The sequence below is a fragment of the Heliangelus exortis genome, chromosome 19 (assembly GCF_036169615.1).
Source record: "Heliangelus exortis chromosome 19, bHelExo1.hap1, whole genome shotgun sequence".
NCBI lineage: Eukaryota > Metazoa > Chordata > Aves > Apodiformes > Trochilidae > Heliangelus > Heliangelus exortis.
In genome coordinates, this window is record NC_092440.1 from 7,538,040 (window position 1) to 7,560,124 (window position 22,085).

Here is a 22,085-nt window from a genome sequence, read left to right on the forward strand (position 1 = left end):
AGCTGGCCTCTAACTGGGCTGCTCCCAGCTGGGTTTTAAAAGGAGGAAAGAAAAGAGCTGACAGGGCTGGAAGTGCTTTAAGGTGGAACTGAAACAGCAGCTTGTGGCCATCTGAACCACTTCCCTTGTTCCATGAATTTGACTCAGAGCTGAGTATGTCAGAGAGAGAGAAGGAGAAGGGCTTACTTCAATTTTGGTTCTGATGATGGGGAAAGGTCATGGCAGCTGGGAGGAGAGAGGAAATCAAAGGCATGGGCTTGGCTGTTTTCTCTGAACCAGCTTCACCCATTCCTGGTTATGACCTCAGCAGAATAATAACTGATATTAAGCAAAGCCAAGAAATGTAATTAACACATGCAAAATTACATTACAGCCATGTCAGAAGTCCTGCTGTCCAGCAGGGTTAGCAAAGCCTCCTGGTGCAGAGGAACAAGGGCAGTGAGAAGCTGGTGGCTGGGATGGGAGCACGCAGCAGGGCCATGAGCTGCCCATAGCCAGGGTGCTAGGGCAGGGCTGGGTTCCCCCATTTGTCTGCCCTGTGCCTGGGGCACTGCCAGCTCTGCCCATGGGGCTGCAGGGATGTTCTGCTCCACTTGTGCCCACAGCTCAGCCTTCTCCCAGCCTCCCAGCAATGCTTTAACATGCTGTAAATCTGCCCTTCTGACCTGACAGCAAAGATCCAGGCTTGAGGTGCAGAGCTAATGCTTGAGCTTCTCCAAGGGTTTGGGCAACCCTCCAGACCACATCATGGATTCCCAACAGAGCTGGACTAGAGGAGCGGACAGGACTCCTGGCCATGTGGGCTTGTGGTAGCCAGGCTTGGTGGCCAGGCTTCACCACTCACTGGGACAAATGCCTTCATCTGCTCTCAGCCTCCTCACCACTCGGAGTGCCTGTTTCACTCTCAGAGCTGGTGCAGATCTCTGCTCACACTCAAGGTTATCCATACCCTGTTTTCCATGTATCCATCCAGGTGAGGATGCTGGCACTTCCCAAGTGTTCTCCCCAGGGACTGTTATCCCCACAGCTGCTGACAGCAGTGTGTCTTGCAAACTCATTGACCTGGGGATGGTGGCGAAGGAAACCAAGAACTTGCTGCCCTTGTCCAACTTCCCTGGGTGCCTGCTGGAAGCGTGGTACATCCCTGTGCCCAGCAGGCATGAAATGTGGCCTGAGGTATGGAACAAGGAATGGGACAGAAGGATGCTTTCATATACATTAATAATCCCAACAAGCCTTCCAAAGGCACAGTTATACTGTACATATACCAGTGCCCTGGGCTTGGCTCCTGGCAAGCTTGTGTTCTCCTGGAGTTCTTGTGGATCCTCTGAGGTGTGGGTAAATTGGGCACTTTCCTCCCGTGGCAGAGGATGTGCCACTTTCTCTGCAAAAGAACAGGGTTTTTAGGGACTTTCCCTTAAAAAAGACACAGGTTCTCCATGCCTCAGGGGGATAACCCAGCAGCAGGTGTTCTTCCAGTTTGGGTCCAGCTCTGAGGTTGTCACCCAGGTCAGGGCTCAGCTGCTCAGGTTGATGGTCCTGGCTGGAAGTCCAGTGGCTAACAGGAGGGAACAGGGATGTTCTGGTGGCTGGAGAGGCAAACACTGGCTGTGGGGGAGGCCTGGCAGGGATCTCCCCTCCCTGCTCCTCCATTTGCAGCCCAGCAGGGTCCAGTCGAGGCTCAACTCTCTCTGAAAATGTGCCAACACACCAACTTTGACACCCGTCACAGGGAAGGTTTGCACAGAGCTGGGAGATTAATCTGAGTATTCCCGGGATGTGGCCAACAACATCATTGACTTCAGAGGCTCTGGGGACAGAGCTGACACTCACTTTAGCAGCTGAAGTGTTTAATGTGTTCTCCAAGACAGTCTCTAAACACAGATAGGGCTGAGAGACACAAATGTGTTTGCAGAACATTTTAGGGTTAGCACGCTCCAGAGGGAAGCAATCAAATGAGAGTGAGCACTGGGAGTGGTTCTGCCAGAGGATCAGGATTCTGCCAGGGCTCCTGATTGCTAAATGCATTTCAAGTCTTCCTCTCTGTATTTTTCATACCTTTTTTCTCAAAGTATTACTCACAGAATTTCCCCTCTGAAAGTCATTACCAGTGACTCACCTTTAGCTCCAGCAAGCAAACACAACCCAGTGTTTATGCTCTTCACAGCTGAGTAATTTTAAGTCCAGATCCTGACCTTAAGAAAGTCCCTGACCAAGGCTGCTAGATAAGACAGTACATCACTGATCCCTGGAGCATCCTGACTCAGAGGCACATTTCTTGTTAAAATGCTGCTTTTAACTTGAAGTGCTCATATCCTCAGTGAATTCCCCATCCCACACAGCGAGTGCTGAGCTCCCAGCAGCCTGGTTGCCCTCCTTGCTGTCCCCCCCAAGCTGTGGAGGAGGAGCAGGGAATTACTTATTTTCTTCCACAGACAATTAATCAAAGTCATGCGAGGTCCATGTGTTGCTCTGCAGGGAGAAATAAAAATGAGCATTCCCATGGCAGGAAGAGGATGGGGGCTCAGCTCCTTGCTGCTGGGTTAAACAGCTCTAATTTTGCCAGCCCAGCCTGTCCTGCCCTAGCCAAAGGCCACTTTTGGTAGGGTTTTCTCTTGGGATTAAACTCTATTTTTTTTTTCCTTGACACCTGATATGAGCAAATTGATTGTGCAGTGACAACCAAGGGAAGGCAGAGCTTGTGCTACCACCCTGCCTGTGAAAACCTCTTTGTCACCTGCTGTTAATCTGAGCAGTTTTGCAGCCTCTGTGAATGCTTTTGTCTGGAGTTTTGTTTTCAGTTTGGGTCTCACCCCCCATCTCACATGGTTTCCTGGCTGGCAGAATAATCTCTAAGTTTAGCAAACAGGAGGCTTAGAGCATGTCAAATAAGCAGGTGAGGGAAACTGCACACCCTGTGAAAGGGGAGAGCCCACAAAGGCAGCAGATGGATGGGGAATGGATCAGGGAGCTGCAAGGAGGCTGAGCTGGAGGGCGGGAAGGATTAAAAGAGGCAGGGCAGGATTTAAAAAAAAAGTAAAAAAAAAAAGAAAAAAAAAAGTAAAAAAAAAAAAAGAGAAAAGAAAAAAGAAAAAAAAAAAGAAAAAAGGTAGAGCAAGGGCAAAGGCTGGTGTCACTTCTGGACAATTTGCCGAGAGGAAGGAACTTTGGCAGGGAACCAAGGACTCTGGTCCCTTGCATTGGTGTTTATCTGTTGCAGCTGGGAGAGATAAAAGGAGAGCAGCAGGTGAGGTGGGTGCAGGGCTGGGGATATCCTAGAAATCATAGTCCCTGTGTCAGGTATCACCCTGGAGCTGCAGGGAGAGCTCCAAGGGGACAGAGATGGACGCTGAGCTGGAACCCAGGGGTAGCTGGCTGGAATGAGGTATGGTTTTCACTTTGGAAACCTGTGCCCTAAAAGCTTCTGAGCTCTGGAAGTTGGGTTTAATTATTAGCTAATTGGCTGGGATGTAGCTCATTTGTAACAAACAAGGAAAGAAGGGTGGAAGGCTGTGGTGGGTGGAAGAGAAGCTGATAATCTCCTATTTATGGTGGCAAAGAAGTTGTTAGCCTGGGGTATAAGAGGTAAAGGGATAGGAGGGGGTTTTCTGTGCTGCTGCTGCATGGTGAGATCTTATCCAAGTGTGTGTTCCTAAGCAGTGGAAGCTGTTGCCTGTAAGCCATCATCAACCAGGCTCTCCTGCTTGTGGGTGAGGCTTTGGAGCTCCTCTGCTGTCGTGTGTCATGGGCTGAAGCTCCTAAGGAGACTGGAGTAAGGTAACAGACATTATGTTTTAAGTGGCTTTATAACATAGGAAATTGTCTTTCAAGAGGGTCAGAAAGGGTCAGAGTAACTCTAGTTCTGTGAGCCTTAAACTCTGTGACAAAGCTGCTGTAAAAAGACAGAATTTCAGTTGCTGAAAAGATGAGTAGCCTTATTTTCCCATTGCCTTTTTCTATAACGTATAATTTAAAAACACGTTAGTATTATCTTTGCATGATATAAGAGGCAACCTTGTAATAATGTCTCTTTGAAGGCTGTATTAGAGCTCCCTATCTTTGCTCAAGTGGCTTGCAATGTCAAATCCCAGCTGATATCTAAGAGGAATTGTAGAACAGCTGAATGGGTGTTAAGTTCAGCCTCTGACTTGGAGCATCCCCCTTCTCTCTCTGCCATAGATGTGTGTGATAGCAGCTGACCAAATGCATTTGTCTTGTTCCAGTCCTTGCTGGTGAAATTGGTGTAACATCAGTTTGTTTTCTTGCATATCCTCTGCAGCTCCCCCCAGTAAAAATTATGAGGGAGTGGTGGTGGGATTTGTATCAGAGCACAGGAAAAGCTGTGGGGGGAAAGAAAGCAATAAGATTGAATTTAAGGTGGAAATGCAGCTGTTTTGGGTTCAAAACTTGTCCTAACCCTGGAAAAACTGATCTGGTGGCTTAGGCATTCTGTCTCTTTGAGTACAAATATTTCAGTGAGGATCTACAGTGTAATTAGCCTCGATATTCCAGTTGAACTGGCTTTGCCATCAGCTCCCAGAGCTGCTTCACTGTGCTGTGTGCTCCTGATGTGCTGCTGAGAAGGTGTGGAGCCCCAAAGCTCTCATTTCCCTCCCTGCTCCCCGGATCAGAGTGTACTGGAGAAGAATCCCACTGGGTGGGAACTGGTGACCTCCTTCCTGCACTGCTTTGGTCTCTCCATGTCTGAGGCAGGGTTATTAATATGGTTTTACCTCCTAGGGTGCCTGAGGTTAATTGAGATTTGTCAGGTGCAGTGGTGAGCGTGGCAGAAATTGGAAGCAGCAACAATGTTGGTATTTGTGGGAAGGTTTTTAAAACAAGTCTAGAAGTGATCAGAAAATACACAAAAATGAAATCTATTTCTCTGTTTCTGTAAATATAAAATGGAGGAGGTAACTATTGGGGCATAAAATATTTTTGTTCACTTTTTTAGCATAACATACTGCTTTTACTTTTATCTGATAGCAAAACAGATCAAACTGAACACTTTCTGATAAGACTCATGTATTTGCCAACTGTTTAAACAAAGGCCTGCAAGCTCTACCTTCAATATTTGCTTTTAGAGGTTGCTGAGGACAGTGGCTGCCCGTGCCCACGAGCCATGTAGACCTGGGAGAGGAGGCATGGGGCCTGAATGGGAATGGAAAATCCCTCAGTGGGTCGAGACAGCATTCATTTTCTGGCTGTGATGCAAAAATCCATGGAGCAGGGTATGTCAGGTTGGAGGAAACAATAATTTCCAAGAGGACAGAGGATGTTTCAAATGCCAATGTGTGTTTCATGGGACTTTGCAGGAATGTTCATCCCCAGCAGGTTGGTGTGTTACTGCTGGGAGCTGTTTGGGACTGTCCCTTAGATAACTCTTAGATACTCCTGACCCTTAGATATCTTCAGTAAATCTGATATTTATTTTCTGCCCTTTGAGTCCTAACCCTGAAACGAGCCCCAGGTGGACCTGAAGCGCACTGGTGATTCTGTCTGCTCATCTCCAGCCTAGGGGCAGCCACATTCCCTGTGGTTTTTTGCTTTGTTTTGAACAGAAGGCAAGATGAAGTCTTTGATTTGGATCTCAGAGATAGGTGTGCAAATGGAAAGTTTGTGCCTGATAAAATACGTTGAAAATAGCATGGAGGGAGAGCAGCATGTGCTTGAGCTGCTGATGTCAGATTTGTTTGCTATGCTCTTCTGGATGGCAGGGGTAAGGATGTGTTTGCACGTGTTAGTGTTTGTCTGTGGTTTGCTTTCTGCAAGAGAGAAGTGATACGAAGTGGGAAGGCAAAATGGAAGCTGGGAAGTTTGTGTAATTAAAGTGCACATCCTTATGCCATAATCTTATGGAAAACCAGCATTACAGAAAGTGGCAGCAGATAAAATGGCTCTGGCTCTGCTGCACACCAGCTGGGTAACCCTGATGGACATTTCACTGCTCCATCCTTCTCCCTCTGTCCCTCGGTGTCTCTGTGCCAGCCTCTGACATTGTGCAGCTGTTTGCTTGGGGAAGGGAGGTTCCCAGCCAGATGTGGTGAGGCACCCATTGCGTCCCCATCCCAGCCTGCATCCCCATCCTGACTGCATTCCAAACCCAGCCCACCCTTCCCTGGCATCCTCTCTGCAGTGGTGATGCACAGGGAGCCTTGGGGAGCCTCTGGGCACTGAGCACCTGGTGTTAGGTACCACCCAACCAGCCTGTGCTCTGACAAGTTGTTGAGCAATACAGCCTCGTAGCTGTGTAGGTGTGACCACTGCTGTGGTTGTTATCAGTTGTGAAGTGTGGCAGTGCTGAGAGCAACTCCTGGACCTCAGGTTCCCTGTGGTGGCTGAGGGGTGCTGACTGCACCTTGGCTTGGGGCTCTTCACTCTGTTGGTCCTCTCCAGGTGGCTCTGTGAAGGGCCAACACCACGTCCCCAAAAATTTGCTGGGGTGACGCATTCAGGGGAGCATTAAGCTCTGTGGTGAGGGTGGGTGTTGGCACCATTGGGGTCTGCAGGGATGCCTGGTCACCCTCATCTCACCCCTGTTCTTCAGTAGCACAAAATTAATCCCTCAGAAGTTAACTAAATAAACAAATATGGTGCCTATTTATTTTCTATTGTCATAGAAATTCTGTGGGCTGAGGCAGGATTTTGTATTCACTGTTCACATCTGCAGCCCTGCTGTGCTTGGGGTGGGGGTAGGACCATCCCTTTTATTTGCTCCAGCCACACCAGTAAATCAGATGGGAAGGATCCTTCCCCACAGCCCCCCCTCCTAACACTCTCCCCTTTCCCTCCAGTCCCAAGGGAGGGAGCTGCACCATCCACACAGCAAACACTGGGCCTAAGGAAAACAAACAGTTTTTCCTCTCTGGGTTTGGGAGGGGGGGAAAAGAGAGAAGAAAAAGGCATTAGCAAATGTCGTTTTTTCCCTCTGAGCTAAAATAACATAACAGTGCAGGCTAAGGATGCAGCTGTGGTTCAGAGGGGTTTTATTTTTATTTTTTTAATACACCACTGGGAGTTCAAACAATGTGTCAGTGATGTGTTGCCTTTTGTAGAAAGTGGCTTCTTTGTCTCCACCCTCTTCTTTTCTTTTTTTTCCTTTTTTTAAAATTTTTATTTTCTTGAAGCATTTTAGTCATTCTGTTGAGAAAGCCCTGCTCATTTGGATAAAAGCTTCTGCTGTGACATCCACAGCCCAGATCCAGAGTTGTTTGTTCCAAAGCAATAGCCTGGGAGAATTTATTGAACTGGTGTCTCCTTCTCCCCTCTCCCATGTAAATTAATGAAATGGATGTTCTGTGGCACTTGTTAAAAAGCAATAAATCCTCTCTTGCATTTATTGCTTTGAAGGTAAGGAAAGAGAAGACACGATTTAGTCTTGAGGTAGGACAGCTGGAGAAACTCTGCTTCCCCTGGTGGTCTGTCTGAAAGGCAAGATGTTTCCTTTCAGCTGTAGAAGCAGGTTGAGAAACCAAAGATGCCCCTGGCCCGTGGAGATGTGGTGCTGCTGGCTACTGCTCAGCCAAAGCTGAAGCCCCATCCCAGATGTGCTCAACCTCTGGGCCTTTCCTCTGAAGACATCGTATGCTGTGAATTGAACTCCTCTGCTTGGCTCCAGAGGCACAGAGGTCCCTCCAGGAGCAGGGAAAGAGCTCGGGGAGTGTAAATGAAGTCTTCAGCCTGCTGGGGTCTATGTTTCTATGTCTAAATGCCTCTTGATATCTATAGGCAACTCCTGACACTTGGTGACCAGCACATAATGCTGTTAATCTGCACTTCGTGGTGCCTGAGTATCTCTTGGAGCTTTTTTTTAAACCCAGCTTAAATAAACCCTTGTTAATAGGTTTGGTGTTTTTGGTGTTTTAGTTTGGTTTGTTTTTTTTTTTTTTTTTTTTTTTTTTTAAATCCCCACATTGCCAGGATATGGTAAAGCCACTTTCTTAACCTCTGGTGCTGAATCAATGGCAATGTTGCAAATAGAAGGCAGTGCCCTGGAGCTGCTCCCTGCCTGTGGCTCCTGATTCATGGCCCTGGAAGGACACAGCCCCAGGGTTGGGGTTGTTCCTGTCCCCAGGCTTGGCCTGAGCTGCCCACAATGGGATGCTGATGATCCATGGGCTGGGATTGTCCCCAGGCTCTGGGCTGGCGAAGGACCAAGGTGCAGGAGAGATGTGGAAGGTTTTGGCACGAGGTGTTGAGTGTTGCAGCTCTCTGGGTCCTGTGGGTGCTGTCAGGTTGTGCTTCTCCTGAGTGCCAGGAGCCCTGTTGTATGGTGTGCAAGAGCAGGAGAAAGGCTGCTGGGTCCTTCTACAGGGTGAATTTCAAGGCAGATGTGAACACTTCTGGGCTTTGATGATGCCCAGCAGGTTGAGGACTAAGCACAGGGCAAAGCAGGGACTGGTGACCAGTGGCACAGCCTCTGCTTCTCCTGTGGCATCTTGTGCACCATCATCCTGAGTCACAGCCAAATCACGGCAGAACTGGGTGTCTATCCCTCCTTCCTCCTTAGCCAGACTGTGTCTCTTCTCTTAGTCTTTGTCTTTAAAGTTCATCCTGGCTGGCTGACCAGGGGCAAGTGCAGTTTCACAGGCTAGGTGTGAGGGATGCTTTGCAGAGCACTGGGAACATCACTTGGGAACATCAGATTGTCACTTCAGCTGGGTGAGCCCGAGCCCCTGGGGGAGACTTTGCTGTAAGGGGGCTGCAAGAAAGTTTAAATGTACCTAACTCCCAGCAGAAATGGAAAGCAGAAAGGAGGGTAAGGATGTGGTTGATAGGCACTTCAGCTCTGCTTTTGAAACCAGAAACCTCAGGGTTTGGTTTGTTTGTTTGTTTTTAAATTCTTTTTCTCTTTTTGTCATTACTTTTCCTGGGGTAATGAAAACCCAACTTGGCTTGTGGCATTTTCTGAGAATCAACTGAATTAAGGGTTGGCTGTAAACATGATGAAGGCTAGCAGGGAGTTCAGATGCTGGGCTTGGAGGTGTCATTTTGGAGCACTGCAGGTTTCTCCCATTCCAGCTGCTCTCATGGCTCTGGGGAAAGCAGCAACAGAGAGATCTGTGTGGATTGTACTGGGCTATGCCAGATTAGCCCAGAGTGGGGATGGTAGGAGCCTTGCCACATGCATTTCATTAGACAGTGAAAATAGATGAATTTCTTATTACTGCATGCAGCAAATTTTGCTATTGTGTTTTAAGTCTTCTTGTTGCAAAGTGTGCTTGGCACTACAAAAATGTGCTTACATCTTTAAACAAAAAAGACCAGACTAAATGTCACCCTCTTGGTATCATCAGTGCAGTTGGCATTGCCATTTGACAGTGAGGATGCTCTTCAGAGTGGCAGAAGACTCCACAGACGTGGGGGTTGTGTTGATAAGGGTGTGGGGTTTTTTTGTTTAGATTTGCTGATTTGGAAAGTAGCTGCTCACCAGAGGAAGCCCCTTAATCTGCATTTCCCTGCAGCAGGGCACCTACCAGATGGGATTTTCTTTCTTTCTCTGAATCAGAGAAAGCCCTAAATGGCTGTGAGATCCATGTGCTGGCTTTCCCTGCCAATAAAGCCCTGATGGCAATCACTGCCACGTGGTCAGTGTCCTTGATCCGAAATTTGTTACCATGTGTTCCAGCTCCCAAAGCCTTGGCTGGGTCTTTCAGTATTAAACCTGGTGCCAGATGCCAGCTCTTCCAGATCCATTGTAGTCTCTGGAGTGAGAGGGATCATGAGTGCTTTGCTGGCTGAATATGGGCTTCATGGGAGTGTCAAGGAAAGGGAAATGTGTTTGCTTCCAGTTTAAGGATGAGCTTCAGTGCTTGGTGGTGGTGCTTGGAGCATTTAATGTGGATGGAGACATGATGGGGGGGTGCAGAGCACTCTCTTGCCCTGGAGCTTGGGATAGAAGTACCAAACCCTGAGACCTGAGTGCCTGGAGGCCCTCAGCAGTTTTTGTCCTTCTTTAAGGATGTTCTGTAACCCACAGCAAAGCATGGAAGGTGAGACTTCTACTTTATTCTACCTTATTTTACTTTGGGAAAAGACCCAAAGAATTTTTATGGAACAGCAGAGGCTAAATTTAAGTGCTTGAGCTGTTAAACTAGAATAAACAAACTTTTTTTCTTTAAAAAAGGAAAAAGGCTTAATTCTGTTTCCAACAACATTATGCTTAATTCAGTAACCTAAGTAGGACTCTTGAATCTTTCTGTGGAACAATTTAACTGGAAACAGCATGGAAAACAATTTCAAAGCCTTTTTCAGTTAACTGGAATATCACAAAGCAGAATCACAACCCAAAATGTAAACCCCAAACCACTTCTGAACGGCAGCTTTAAAAGCATCTTAGGTGAGAAGATGCCTGAACTTGTGTATTTTGTAGGTAGATGAGTAGCAATGAAGTGTGGCCTTTCCTGCCTTTCGGAAGGTTTTTAGTGGGTTGGCTGATTCTCATCTACCAAGGTAATGAGTAAGGATGGGAAACGGTGCCTGAGGCTCCAAGGAAGGCATGGGGAGAAAGGAGACAGGAGGGGAAATAAATTAACAGGGGTTAGAGTCTAGAGGTGTGGCTCCCTGGCTGGAAATATGTGGTAGAAGGTTACCAATGCTGGGCTGGCAGCACTGTGCAGGTGTTCTGGAGACAACCCATGTCCTGTTGCCATCATCAACCTCTGAAACTCTAGCCCAAGGTCATCTTGATTGATCTCCCTGCTTATGTGCCATGATTTTGGGGGTTGAGATGTAGGGGAGAGGACCCCATGGGACCTGGGCTGCTTCCCTTTAGCCAGGAAGGGTGACACCAAATGTTTACTTGGGGCCCCAGAGCTGGTGTCTGGCAAACACCCCTGAGCTTGCACTTGATCAAACATTAAAGCTTCATCTCCTTTGAAGTAAGAATCCTTTTTAACCTCCTTCTGGTTAAGGAGATTTATAGCCCAGCTCAGAGCTGCCTGGGATGTTATGATGTCATGGTGTCTGATGAAATTGGTGCTTCTCTGCTCAGTGCTCACCCCAAACCTCTTCTGCACAAGTCCAGACCCTTGGATATTAAACCAGCAAAAAGGTGTCAAAACACAGGCAAGCTGCTGTGATATACAGCACTCTCAAACTCTGTCTTGTGTTACATTTCCTAACCTCAGCCACTTGGATGTTGCTGCAAAATGAACAGTGAAACACAATGCTGATGGATTTATAGAGGGCAAAGCTCTCTGGAATGCACGAATCTCATGGAGTAAATATTTCAGGGGAAGAAGTTAAATGTAGCTTTCTGATCTATTTTTCTCCAGAAGCTTCAGTTTGGTTACTTTTTTTTTTTGTTTTTTAAATGCAAAATTTGAGCTACGAAAATGAAATAACTCTGATTTCTCCCAAGTTCTATATGGCTTTTGGAGCCAGGCACACCTGTGTGCTTTGCCAAGAGGGATGCACTTTGGTCACTGACACTTAACCTTTTGTGTCCTGTCCCTTGGGAGCCATTGACGAGGCTTGGGAATTTAATGCCTTTGAACCCTTGGAATTATTGCCTCTGGGCCATTCAGCCCCTCGATGGAATGTTTTGAGTAAATTGGTTACTAACCAGATCTGTCTAAATTGGTGTGAGCCCTTTTGTGTGGACACTCCTAAATCAGTTTAAGAGTGGCTGGTATTGATTTTAACTTAATATGGTTTGTTACTGAAGTAAGCTGGATCAATAGTGCTAAGTAGGTGCAATTTCTTGTGTTGACTATGGCATGGGAAACTTTCATAGAAAAGACGAGCAGAAAGGGAGAAGGATTCAATTGGTTGACCTGTTTCTTCCCAGTGATGGTTTATCAATTTCTATGTCAAGCTTTGGGATTTTTCCCTGGAAGATAGCTCTTTGAATGGAGCTTCTGAGGTGGGAATAGAGAAATCCTGAATCCAAATCCACCTTAACAGGGCATCTCTAGGAATGCAAAGATTTGTGTTTTACTTATTTACCTCCTTTGGGCCAGGAGCCCCTGCAGAGAACCAGCACTAATGTTGTCTGGAGGCTGCAGAAAGGCTGGAAGGTTGTTTGGGTGATGCTCAGAGCTGTGCTTTGCCATAGACTTTATTTGAGGAAAACATGAGGACCCTCAGCCTCACTTACCCAGCAGCACTGCTGGCTGTGCATGGCATGGTTAGAGATTTTCTCACATCAGTGAAATTTGGAGGAAGGCATAGAAATACCTTTTAGGGATCCCTGTGTGCAGGCTTGTAGCCCTCCTGCCAAAAACCAGGAGGCTGGCCCTCATGAGGGAGAAAAAGGAGCAGGATTTGGGGTCCCACCAGGAAAGATGGAGTTGAGGATGGTGGTGATGAGAATGAGCCACCCTGTCTCCTCCTTAAGGGTCATTCTCTGTTGAATCCACTGAGACCCTTTAAGTTCAACCTCTCTGTAACCAGCACTTGGTTCTTGCTGTCAATACTGTGGCTTTCTCTTCATGCATTATGCAGCAAGCTTGGTCTTCTCAGGGCTTTTCCAGAGCTGCTGAGTTCAGTGCTGTTATTAGAACCCTCTGCATCTGGCTACAAAATTTAATTTATTATAGCAACTAACATCAGTTATGAATCCACACTTGCCATCAGAGCCTTGAATTGAGTCTCTTGTGAGGCTCCTGGCCCCTGTGGAGCAAGTTCCTCCCTGCTCTATTAGCCCAACAATTCTGGTGCTGCACCAAGGATGCTCCTTGCCTCCAGAGGAGCTGGCACAGGGGCCAGGCTGACTGTCACTTTGTACCCCTGCTGCTCTTACAGCTTTTGCAGCAGGAGAAATCCACAGACACACACTATCACACCTCCTGACAGATCACATGTGTGTGAGTGTTTGGTTTGCAGCAGATCTGGGGCAGGTTTCCCTTGTTCCCTTCCTGCTCATCCCTGCAAGACACTTGATGGAGGAACCCTCGCATGCTCAGCTCATTGCCATGCACATGGCAGTCAAAAATCTCATTTTCATTCCAGAAACAAAAGGTCTGTCAACTCATTTAACTGCACAGAAAACACCAAACAAGAAATAAAGCTCAATTAAGAATAAAGAGAAGGAAGAGGCTCAGTATAATAGATTGTTTGGGTAAGTGGTTTCGTCAGCTCCATTTGTGTGCTGTTGCTATGTGAACCTGCAGCAGGACCAGGGCTGCCTTTAGGTGCAGACAGTGTGGCTGGGAGGATGCTGGCTCTGGGGGCCATGAAAGAGAGACATGGATTGTCCCTGCCAGGTGGGGCTGTGCCACCAGTCCCCAGGAGACCCCTTTCCTGCTGCCAGTGCAGATGATCCGGGAGCCAGGCTGTTGCTTTCTGCCATCACCCTGTTTCCCAGGGGCAGCCCTGCTGTGAGCTGCCATGGGATGGGATGGGATGGGATGGGATGGGATGGGATGGGATGGGATGGGATGGGATGAGCTGCTGAGGCTCTGCCCCAGTAGATGGAGGAGCAGCCGATGGAGGAGAGCACTGTCACCATGTCCAGTGGCCTTCCTGTGGCACCACCAGGTTATTCCTGGGGTCAGCCCCACACTTGCAGGGTTTCTCATGGGCTTTCCCTTGGCTTTTCCCTTCCCTTGACTTTTCCCTTCCCTTCAAGAGATGTCCACTTCAAATGATAGTTCTGCTTTCTGATGCATTAAAACTTGGAAATTTGCCATTCATCACAGCTGCACATTTGAGCCTGTGTGATTATTTTGGGAAGTGAACCATGGTGATTTGTGTGTGTGTGTGTGTGTGTTTTATTGGTGAGCAGGATGTTCCCTATCTACCTCTCCCTGTCTGTCTGCATTTGCATTGGTTAATAAAATGGATAATGTTCAATGACTTTCTGATGGGTGAACAAGATTTGGCATACAGGATACAGTAGCTTTCATGAAGGCTAAAATTTCATCCCGGGAGACTGAACCCTCTGTGGCAGCCATACAGAATCCATAATAACTGAAGCTTTTAACCCATCCATAATTGCTTTCATATAGCAAATGATTGCTGTAAGTTAACTTCATAATTCTAAATCAGTGGCTCTCAGTAGGAGTTCAGATGCTTTAATTTGCCCTGAATTATCTGTAGAACTCACAGGCAGTTCATCTATGCTCTTTTCTGATTATGCTCCTTGTCACTCTGACCCAAACTTTGTCTACTTAATTTTTGTCTCCTTTTTTTCTGAAAATAGACCATTTCCAATGCTATCTCACCAGTGCTAATGATTCTGGCTGGTGAACAAGGTGGATGATGTGCTCTCAAGCTGCTTCCCTTGGAAGCCAGCCCATGCTTTGAACCTGTCATCTACCACTGATGTGGTTGACAGGGACCCACCCGTGGTTTCCATCCTGGGTTCGAGGTCCAGGTGCCCATTAATGGGGAATGAGGGCAGCCCAAGAGAACCATCCCAGTGCTAACTTCTGGACTGGTTCATGCCATGCTTCCTCATCTTTGGCTTCAAGGAGAGGAGAAGGATGTCTCTGTATATATACTCAGCACTTGGAGGTCACCTGGGCATGTAATTAGATGTTCTGTGACCACACTGGATGCAGTGTCAGTCTGGGGGTACCTCCTTAATGAGGACAAAGCTCATGACTGGGTTGTTTGCAGGTCCCCAGATGAGCAGAGTAGCCACTCCTCCCCTTATGGCAGCAGCTGGCTTGTGCAGTTTTGAGTGACAGCAGATGAAAGGATTATATTACAGCTTGTCTCTAGAACTGTACATCTGTGTCAGCTCTTTGCTAAATCAATAAACAGGATGCTGAAGGAAAAATACTTTTAGGCTTCTTATGTCTTTATGCATCAAACTGATTGGGCAATGAGCAGCTTGGTTGGGAGCAAGTGTTGCAGTGTGACTGGCTGATGAATTTTTTTGGTCAAATCATAGGTAAGGGCTGGGTCTGGAAAGATGCTGGCAGGTCACTCCCCCAGAGAAGAAGGCAATCATGTGGATTCCTTTTCAGTGATGGTTACTATGCAATTTGGATTGAAATCTTCAAGCAAGGAGCCTGAGGTACAGCATGAAGAAGTGGAGAAAAATCACGGTGCATGTTCCAACAGACTAACAAATTACCTATGGAAATGCACTTGAGAATATTCCTCAGTAATTGCATTTCAGCTGTTGTTTCAGTGTATGTGCCCCCAGGCTATGAAGGTAAAGGACTCCACTGAAATGCTTTGAAATGTTCTCTGGCACCTACAAAATGTGTTTACAATTAAAAAGTGAAATCTGCAAGTCAGAACGCTGCTAAGTGCAGTTGAAAATCAAAATTGCACCCCTGAAGCATAACTCAGGGTGCTGAAGCATCTGGTTTATCCAGACAGTCTCAGCCCAGAAACATTCCTGGGACCTGAGCAGAGAAACCCTGTCTGCTGTCTTCTGCCAGGGGAAGATGGACATGTAGAGAAGGAACCTTCAAACAGCTGATTTTCTTCAAATATTAGAGATCATGTGATGCCAAAAACAGGTGAAACAGAGAGGAATAAGCTGCCAATGAACATTACCTGGTGTTCACTGAGTTTGACATGGAAAAGGGGGCAATTTGAGGTGGCAGCAAGTTGGGTTGAATTGAGACTGGATGCTGAGAAAGTCTCTGAATTTGGGAGCAGAAGGGAAGCAAAGCCTTTTTCCTTAGAAATGCATGTCATAAAACTGAAACTATGGCATGGGTTTTTTTTCATTTGTCTTTGTTGTTGTTGTTGTTGTTTTTTTAGTTTTTAAAAAATATGGTGGTCCCAATTTTCCAAAATTCTGATTATCAGTGGCTGCTCACTGTGGTCATAAGCTCACAGCAGGCATTGCTCAGTTTCAGATGAGAGGTGTACTGAAATGACCAGGGCTACACTTGCACCCCATGAGCTGCATGTACCCTGACTGAGAATTTAAGACTTTGTGTCCTGAGAGGATGCTGAGTTTGATAGTGGGAAGGCTCCTTTGGGGATGTCTATTCAGGGGTTACCTTCAAATTGTTCTACACAGAATGGTGTTTCTAAAATTTGATAGAACAATAAAAGCCAAACATCCCCAAAGTGTGAAAAGTAGGATTATTTTTTCACACAAGTTTTGGATGTAAAAGAAATTACCAAGTGTATATTTCACCTGTCAAAAAGCAGGAAAATGGGAGTTTTTATTTCTCTGTCAGAACAGTGTTTAGTCATGCCACTTCCAGACTTCAACTCTACCTGGCTGTTGGTCACCCATAAGCAGAGGCAGCTGAGAAATGCCATCTTTCCCTCTGGATTTTCAGCTCTCCCTGCCCTTTGGAAGGAGCCACAAGCAACGCCGGCCCCGCTTTGCTGCTTTGTGGGAGCTACACGGAGGGAAATAAATCTGCTCGGCCGCCTGAGACAACTAGTTCTGTGGGTTTATAAATGCTCCAATTGAGTGTTTTGACACGGCAGTCAGATACAGTTAATCTTTCCTTTGACCTCCTGATACCAGAGCCCGGGCTGCAGCCGCTGGTTAAGCACATCCCTCTCCTCTTGTAGCCTTCGCGCTCCAGCGCGCTGCCTAATCAAGTGTAATACGTCTCTGGGTAAAACACACACAGGGCTTTTCACAGCTATTTAAACAAAAAACAGACCTCGGTGCATTAGTTACGTACACAGGGCACATGGAATCGCTGTGGTTAAGAAGTTGGATGGGCTGGATTTGCTCCAGGGAGGAGGTGGGGGAAATGTTAGCTTCCGTCTGCCCAAATAGGAGAAATACCTGCTGGGGCATCCCCAAGTTCAGGAAGGATCCCTCAGTTCAGGAAGGAGATTGAGGTCCTGGAGCAGGTCCAAAGGAGGGCAACTGGGCTGGTGAAGGGATCCAGCACAAGTCCTATGAGGTGAGGCTGAGGGAGCTGGGGCTTGTTCAGCCTGGAGAAGAGGAGGCTCAGGGGAGACCTCATCACTCTCTCCAACTCCCTGAAAGGAGGTTGGAGCCAGGGGGGGGTTGGGCTCTTTTCCCAGGCAGCTCTCAGCAAGACAAGAGGGCACAAGAGGTCTCAAGTTGTGCCAGGGGAGGTTTAGGTTGGACATTTGAAAGAATTTCTTTACAGAGAGGGTGATCAGACATTGGAATGGGCTGCCCAGGGAAGTGGTGGATTCTCCATCCCTGGAAATATTTAAAAAGAGACTGGATGTGGCACTCAGTGCCATGGGCTGGGAACCACAGGGGGAGTGGATCAAGGGTTGGAGTTGATGATCTCTGAGGTCCCTTCCAACCCAGCCAATTCTATGATTCTATGATTCTAAGGATGTGGATTCTCATGGGGGGATGGTTTTAGTTCCTGTAGTCCTGGAAGATGCTGGCTCTGGGTGAGATCAGGAGGATCTGGTGCAGAGGCTGCACAGATTCTTTTCTCCATGTCTGGTAAGGGTCTTTCCTATAGCAGAGGGTAGCTCAGGGGAGTCAGCTGTGGGCAGGACAATAAGCAGCCAGGATTAGAGCTGTGGTATTTGAATTGTTTGGCTTTTCTGTTTGGCAGCATGGCTGGGTCTGTAAAACATGCTGTCCCCAGGGGCTTGGGGATGGCTCTGGTATCTCGAAGCAATCTTTCTCTGCAAACCTGTAAGACCCATTTTCTTTTGTTGGATTTACTCATCCCAGCTTTGCTCTGAAGAAACTAGGGATATTTTGACAAAAGGTGTGTTAAGGGATGCTCTGTTTTTAAAAGGATGTAATGGTGCAACAGTAGAGCATGGCTGTGTGCACTGACCACACAGGTGAGGCAGGCAAAGCACAGGAGCCCCCAGCTCAGGCAGCTGGGTGAGCTGTGAGGCAGAGGGAGGTGACAAGGAAGTCAGAAGGGAATGACATTTTGTCTTAGGCTGGTGCAGATGGCTTTGATGGGACATTTGGTTCTGGAAGGTGAGGCCTCACTAAGCAACTAGGAAAACTGATCCAGGAGTGTCCACAGAGCATCTCATAAAACAGCTAGGAAACAAAGAAATCATGCAGGAGGTGAAAAAAGAAAATGGAGAAGGAAAATCTTATGTTTCAGCATTCATCCATATATTGGTTAGGTCTGCAAGGCAGTTGCACAGGGCAAGAGTGCACAGGGCAGTCTGTGACTTCTAAATGGAGGAGCGAAGAGATTTTTGTAAAGGTTGAGAAACACTCGACTGGATGACCTCTTGATCCCCCATCAAGCTTTATATTTTCCAATGATACTTTGATAGTTTTCCCCTAAAGGATCCCAGATGCTTTCTCCTGTATTTTTTCTAGCCTCCTGTTTGATCTCTCTAGGCTATGAGTGGAGATTCATTGATATGTGTCTGTTAAAATTTTTCAAAGCTTCTGAGAACTCTGTTTCACAGAGCAGCTCATCCTGTTGGATACTGAGAAATGACACAGCTCAGGTGAAATATATCCTAACCCACCAAAAGTCTCATATACTGAAGTACAAGGTTCCTCTGGGCTGTACAATGTATAAGCCCTGTATAAATGTCTGTGTGAAAAATAAGACACTTAAATCTCTTTTGAATCCATGCTCTTCCAAGCCCATTGCAAAACCTGTCCGTGACCTCCAGGCTCTTTCCCTTCCCCAGGAAACGGTTCTGAGCTCTCCTTGGGAAGGCAGAGGTGAGAGCTGATGTTTGTAAAGCTCTTTGAAGGTGAACGTTTCTGTGTACCTGCAGCAGCTGCCTGTCTTCTGTCTCCTTTTTAACATTCAGGGCATGCTCAAATAGCAGCTCTGTGGCGGCATGTTAACTGTACTGATAAATCTTCTGTAAAAACAACACTCAACACCAACCCCTTCAAGCTCCTTCCACCTGGGGACATCAAAGCCCAACACGAGCAGGGTTTGATCCTTGCAGCAGCTGGGCTTGCTTTGTACTGAGGTGCAGATGGGGCTGCAAGGGACCTGGGGCAGGGATACCCCTGATTTTAGCAAGAAAAAAAATGTAGTTCTTAGGGTCCCTTAGCAAAGGGCCCCCTGCACCACAGTAATGACCTGGCTTGAAGTTGTTGTAAATATAATATCAATATATAATCAGTATATAATATCAATATGCTCCTGGGATCTGACTGGTGCTCCCCAGAAGAGGAGGGACACCTGCAAATCACTGCAACCAAAATTTGGGCACCATTTTTTAAGTCTATGTCTTCCATAGCAACTGGATACCACTGAAAAAAACTAAACCAAATAGTAACATGTATGAAAGCAGCTGTGGCAACACTAGAACTGGGTCCTTGCCTTGTGCACAGTGCTATAGGGTTGCATCCTGTACCCTCCTTTGAGGACTGCAAACCCTTTAAAAATGTGTTTACCTCCACTATAACTGAATCTGTAGCAGCTTCAAAGCAGGACGAGCCTCTTATTAAACTTTCTTTCTTGTGGCTTGCAATAAGTCACTACTGTTAAAAGAGATGGAAAACTTCTGTCAATGAAAAATCACTGGATCAAAGAATAATTTATGTTGCAAGGGACCTCTGGGGGTCATGCAGTCCAACCTCCTGTTCAAAGCAGGTTTTATGTCAAAGTTAGATTAGATTGTGATTTAAATGTGATGACATTTATTTATATAGCAATGATCATATAACACTTGAGGCTGTCAGTTTATATTCGGTCTGGCTCTTCTGAGTAAAGGGATAACTGGAGAAAATGGACAGGGGTTTTTCAGATGGATGTGTAGATTATCACTTAACCATCACCATCTCAGGTTATGTTTTCCTAGCCAGGCACAAGCTGGGACCTGAAGGATGTTGTGCAGGGCAGGAGCAGCCCATCTTGGGACTGGGCTGTAGGCACAGTTGCTGGAAACCAAGGAGGGTCCTGAAGTCCCCCATGAGCTCAGTCCCTCAGGTCCCATGTGTCAGGTCCTGCTCTCCACACTGCCCTTCAACTTCCCAAAGCAAAATGAACCCCTAAGCCCCCACACAACACCTCAGCCCAACTCTTGCAGTTCTGCTGTATCCCCATCCCTGCTGCCTTCCTCTCCCAGCCACCCAGGAGAAGGGGGAGGAAGAACAGAAATAGGAAATCTTTAGTTCAGCAGATCCATAAATCATTTTATTCCAGGATTATTTATTAATTAGATCACAAGCTTATGACAGTAGCTCTTAAGAAAGAGCTCCTGGCTTTTGAGCAGTTGGCATAGCTGTCCTCTGAAGGCATTAAATATGCATTTGACACAGGTGACTGTGGTGGCTTCTTCCATTAACCCATGATTTGCAGCTTTCAGCTATTACTGCCCATATTATGCATGAACATGTTAATATTTTGTAACTCTACCCTAGAGACTTTGTTAGGAGTGAGTCTCTCTCTTGATGAGAGGTAGCAAGGTTTCTCTGTCTTGGTGGATTTATGTTGCCTGTGGTGTTCATCCTCCACCCAGCCCTCCTGCCTTGCTTGTTTCAAAGCTTTTTTCTTCAAAGTATATTTAATATTTGGGGATGGAGAGTTCTGTGGTGGGGCAGGACTGGTGTGAGTTGTTCTTGCCTGCCAAGTACAGCAGCAGAACTTGACCCTCCTGCTGCCTTCACTGCTCCTGACATCTCTGGAACCTTTTTCTGATGCCAGAACAAGTGTCCTCATGGTGTCACAGCCCTCAGCCCTGTTCCTGGAACGATGGCCCAGCCCTGGCTGAGTGTGAATATGAGAGGGTTTGACTTTTAATGGGAAAATGCTGCAGGATCCCATTGCAGCTCTTGGGCAGGTTTGGCACTGCCAATTCAATGTGTCACTCAACAACTAAATCAAAAGCAAATGGTGTTGCAAGGAACAGATTAATTAGATTTGACAATAGCACTGGGAAACAATGAAAATTTAGAGTAATCTGACTAGGGAGGGAAAATATTATTTCCATTGTTTGCTTCCTGGTTTTCCCTTTAAAACGTGACACTGATTTCCAGCTCTTGTGTGGGACTAGACATCCTTGTGTCTAATAGTGGTTTTAATAAATGAGTATTTTATGTACCACTGCTGTGGAGTTCATCACTCAGTGTGAACTGGGGAAAAGTTGTTGGATTTTGTGAATATCTAAGAGTCCAGTGCAAAATTTTCTCCCCAACCTGGAACGTTAGTTCTTAGTTATGGATGATAGAAAACCTGATTGTTACTTGTGTGGCTTCATAAATCCAGAACTTTTTGATGCTCCAGTTATCCACCTCTGGTGTATGGAATCTGCTCTGCTTTGTCACTGCTTGTTACATGTGGGGCACTCAGTTCCTGGGCTTTTGGATGTCTGTACCTTTGTCACCATGACTGTAAATAGACTCAGATGCCACAGCTGTGGCACTTCCATGCATTTCTTGGGGATGAAGGATTAACAAATGATGGATTAGGCAAATTAGTCTATGGTTTGTCAGGTGTATGTTACACAAGGTTCAATATAGGTTGATGGATTTATTATTTATTATTTGCTGTTGTGAGTCAGGAAGTGGCTCTTCCTAATGTTATGATGTATGATAGCAGCCCACGGTTGAGCTGCTGTGTATGAGGGTCATAGTTTCTGTAATTAACCCCATTTTTCATGGTATTTTAATGCCAATGCACTAATTTGCATTGGTCTGGACTGTGGCAAAAAACTGCACTTTCTTGGGTTAGTTTTTCTCATGCTCTACTGATCCAAAACATAAGACTCTGACTGCTTTTGAGGCACACACACACACACATTGTACAGCACATTGCCTGGTGCTGAGTTTTTCTGACCCAGGAATATTTCTAGTGAGAGACAGAGGAGCTAGAGATGTAATTTTTGGAAAGAGGTATTAAGTGTGGGACTTCAGAGTGATACAGCAGCAGAAACCCTTCAGCAGGCAGTGAGGATCTGGACCATAGCAGCTCATGAATTTTTTCTCTTTTGGGCCCCATGTTGTACCACTACAAACAGCTCTTTACAAGAGAGAAATAGCCAAGTCTCACAAGCTGCACGTCTGACCTGAGAATTCCCAACAGCTATTTTTCAATGTGTTTTTCAAGGTGTTTTGATCCCACTTCCCACCCACTGAGCTACTTGGCTCCTCTTTTGCATTCTGCTCATTCCCACTGAGCTGGAGTTTTTTGGGGGTGTTCTTGGGACTATGGATTTCTCCAGGAGGACACCTCCCTGAGTCCTTCCCAAGGCTTTGGAGACTGCTGTTCCCAACTGCCAGCCTTGCAAGACCAGGCTCTTGGAGGGAAGATCACTGAGCTGCC

At 46.5% G+C, this 22,085-nt stretch overlaps 1 long non-coding RNA gene across 4 annotated transcripts in view; it reads left to right on the top strand.

The window, feature by feature from the left end:
• The first annotated feature begins 3,033 nt into the window (after window positions 1-3,033).
• The window catches only part of LOC139805166 (uncharacterized), a 53,958-nt gene continuing 34,906 nt past the window's right edge, over window positions 3,034-22,085 (top strand). For 2 of the 4 annotated variants that reach the window (XR_011729714.1, XR_011729715.1), the window contains exon 1: window positions 3,035-3,385. This is a non-coding gene — a long non-coding RNA (uncharacterized lncRNA). Of the gene's footprint in view, window positions 3,386-3,620; window positions 3,778-22,085 lie in introns of those variants that run through there. The other 2 variants (XR_011729717.1, XR_011729716.1) reach the window with 2 other exon arrangements.